This window comes from Pongo pygmaeus, chromosome 3 (genome assembly GCF_028885625.2).
Source record: "Pongo pygmaeus isolate AG05252 chromosome 3, NHGRI_mPonPyg2-v2.0_pri, whole genome shotgun sequence".
Classification (NCBI taxonomy): Eukaryota; Metazoa; Chordata; class Mammalia; order Primates; family Hominidae; genus Pongo; species Pongo pygmaeus.
Window position 1 is genome coordinate 21,220,233 of NC_072376.2, and position 3,465 is coordinate 21,223,697.

The following is a 3,465-nucleotide window of genomic DNA, read 5'->3' on the forward strand; positions in this document are numbered from 1 at the left end:
TTAGCTGGGCTTGGTAGCGCACCTGTAATCCCAGCTATTTGAGAGGCTGAGGCATGAGAATCACTTGAACCTGGAAGGCGGAGGTTGCAATGAGCCAAGACTGTGCCACTGCACTCCAGGCTGGGTGACAGAGTGAGACTCCATCTCAAAATAATAAGTAAATAAATAAATAAATAATAAAGTAAGTAAATAAAAATAAAAATTTATTTTGGAGTTTATTATACACATAAAAAAGTATGTGACAACAGTAGCACAGAAACCAGGTAATAAAAACAGAAATATAATACTAGAACATTCTTATGCTGTGCTTGAAGTGGTATAGTATTATTTGAAGGTAGACAATAATATGTTAAACATGTATACAATAAAGCATAGAACAACTGCTAAAACAAAACATAACAAACAATGAAAAAGCTCAAAAAGGTACAACTAATAAACCAATAAAGCAGGGCCGGGCACGGTGGCTCACGCCTGTAATCCCAGCACTTTGGGAGGCCGAGGCGGGCGGTTCATGAGGTCAGGAGATTGAGACCATCCAGGCTAGAACGGTGAAACCCCGTCTCTACTAAAAATACAAAAAATTAGCCGGGCGTGGTGGCGGGCGCCTGTAGTCCCAGCTGCTTGGGAGGCTGAGGCAGGAGAATGGAGTGAACCCGGGAGGCGGAGCTCGCAGTGAGCCGAGATCGCGCCACTGCACTCCAGCCTGGGCGACAGAGCGAGACTCCGTCTCAAAAACAAACAAACAAAAACAATAAAGCAGATATAATTCAATTTAAAAAAACATTCAATTATTCTAAAATAAGAGATATATTAGTTTCTATTGCAGAATCACACATTAACGCACAACTTATCAGTTCACACAACTGATATTTATTATCTCACACAGTTTCTGAGGGGCATAAACTCAAAAATGCCTTAGCTGGGTGGTTCTTACTCAGGGTCTCTCAGGAGGTTGCAACTAAGAAAATCACTCTGCCTCCTTCAGCAACATGTAAACTAAAAGTGGAACAATACAGAGAAGATTGGCATGGCCACTGCACAAGGGTGACATGCAAATTTGTGAAGCAGTTCATATTTTTGGAGTAGGATAGCTATAGTTAACAACAATGTATTATACATTTCCAAATAGAAGTGAGGACTTTAAATGTTCTCAACGCATACAAATGACATATGCTTGTGTTAATGGTTATCTTAAATACCCTGACTTGATCATTACACATTTTATGCATATAATAAAATATTACATGTACTTCACAAATATGTTCAAATATTATGGATCAATAAAAACAGAACATAATCAGAGAAAACCATCACTTAGTAATTGATAAAACTAGTAGATAGCAAATTAGTAAGAATGCAGAAGATTTGAAAAACAGGATGAACAAACCTGACCTAATTAACATTTATAGAACATTTCACCCAAAATAGTAAATTATACATTCTTTTTATGTGACATGAAATGTTTACCAAGATTAACAATATTTTGTGTCATAAAACAAGTCTCAATAAACTTAAAAGCATGTTCTCTGGCCACAGTGAACTTAAATAAGAAATAAATAACACTAAAAAATGTGGAAGATTCCTAAATATTTGGAAACTAAACAATAAATTTTCAAATAACTCATGGTTCATAGAAGAAATACAAAGGAAATTAGAAAATATTTTAAACTGAGTAAGATGAAAATATGGCATATCAAATATGTGGGGCATAAGTAGTGGGTAGAAAGATATTTATAACATTAAATGTATATGTTTGAAAAGTAGCAAGTCCACCATTAATATCTAAACTACCACTTTAAGAAGCAACAACAAAAAAAGACAGCAAATTAAGCCCAAAGTAAGAAAAATAAAAAGAAATAATACGGATAAAAGAAGGAATCAATGAAATGTAAAAATAGACTAAAAAAGAGAAAAATCAATGAAACTGAAAGCTGATTCTTTGAGATCAAGAAAACTGAAAAGCCCCTAGCAAGACTGATCAGGCTTGAAAGAAAATATGAAATACAAATTACCATTATCAATGATAAAAGAGGAGACATCACCACAGAACCTATCAAAATTTTTAAAATTGTACAGAAACGCTGTAAATAAGTTTAACAAATCAAATAAAATGGACAAATTCCTCAAAAATTAAACCAACATTCATATTGAATTACATGCATACTGAATTTATATTAAATTACATATTCAATGTGTAATTGTATATTCAATATGTAGTTTGAGATTCACTATATGAAGAGACGACAAAACAAAAACTGCATAATCATCTCAATAAATGCCAAAAAGCATTTTACAAAATGCAACATCTAGTCAGATAAAAATTCTCAGCACACTAGTAGAAGAATAAATAGAATGGATTTTCCTTAAACAGATAAAGAAAATCTTTATTAAACTTGTAATTACTATGACACATAATTATGGAAGACTGAATATTTTCCCTCTAAGACTGGGAACAAGGCAAAGATTCCCATTTTATTACTTCTATTAATTTTTTTCTACCGGTCCCCAAAAGTGCAATAAGACCAGATAAAGAAATAAAAGGTACATGGATTTAAAAGGAAGAAATAAAACTACCTTTAATAACAAATGACATGATTATCAGGGTAGAAAATTCTAGGAATTAATATCAAAGACACAAAAATAATAAATGAATTTAGCAAAATTCCAGCATATGAAGTTAATATACAACATCCATTATTTTTCTACACACAAAACCAAACAATTGGAAATTATAATAAAATAACACTACTTATAATAGCATCAAAAATAAGAAATACAATAAATTTTGAAAAATAACGTGCACAGCATATAAACTGAAAACAACAGAACATTGCTGAGAAAAACTAAATATCTAAATAAATGCAGATACAGTGCTTAAAAGGCATTAAAAAATTCATAGTGTTAAGGTGTCAATTCTCAAACTGACCTATACAGCCAACAAAATCTCCATTAAAATTCCAAAAATTTCATTCTAAAATTTATATAGAAATGCAAATAAACTCTAGGATAGCTAAAACAATTTTGAAAAAGAACAAAGTTGGATGACTTTACCTGTTTTCAAGACTTATTTTACACTAGAATGTTAAACACAGTGTGTTGGTATAAAGACAGACACATAGATCAATGAAACCTCACAGAATTCAGAAATGAACCCACACTTTTTTTTTTTTGAGATGGAGTCTTGCTCTGTCACCCAGGCTGGAGTGCAGTGGCATGATCTCGACTCACTGCAGTCTCTGCCTCCTGGAATCCAAACTTTTATGACTAGTTGATATTTGACAAACTTTCTAGGGCAATTCAACGAGGGAAAGGATTATCTTTTCAGGAAAGTGTATGAAAAAATTGAATAACCATAAGCAAAAAAAAAAAAAAAAAGAAACAAAAATACAATAAATGTGGACCCGTGACCCTTACCTCACAACATAAAAATGACCTGGAAATGTATAATAAACTAAATGTAAAATA

General features: G+C 32.4%; 1 non-coding gene across 1 annotated transcript; it reads left to right on the forward strand.

The window, feature by feature from the left end:
• The first annotated feature begins 974 nt into the window (after nt 1-974).
• On the forward strand, nt 975-1,079 carry LOC129035897 (U6 spliceosomal RNA). The gene has a single exon (XR_008502390.1). It is a non-coding gene; the product is annotated as a U6 spliceosomal RNA (small nuclear RNA).
• The last annotated feature ends 2,386 nt before the right edge of the window (nt 1,080-3,465 follow it).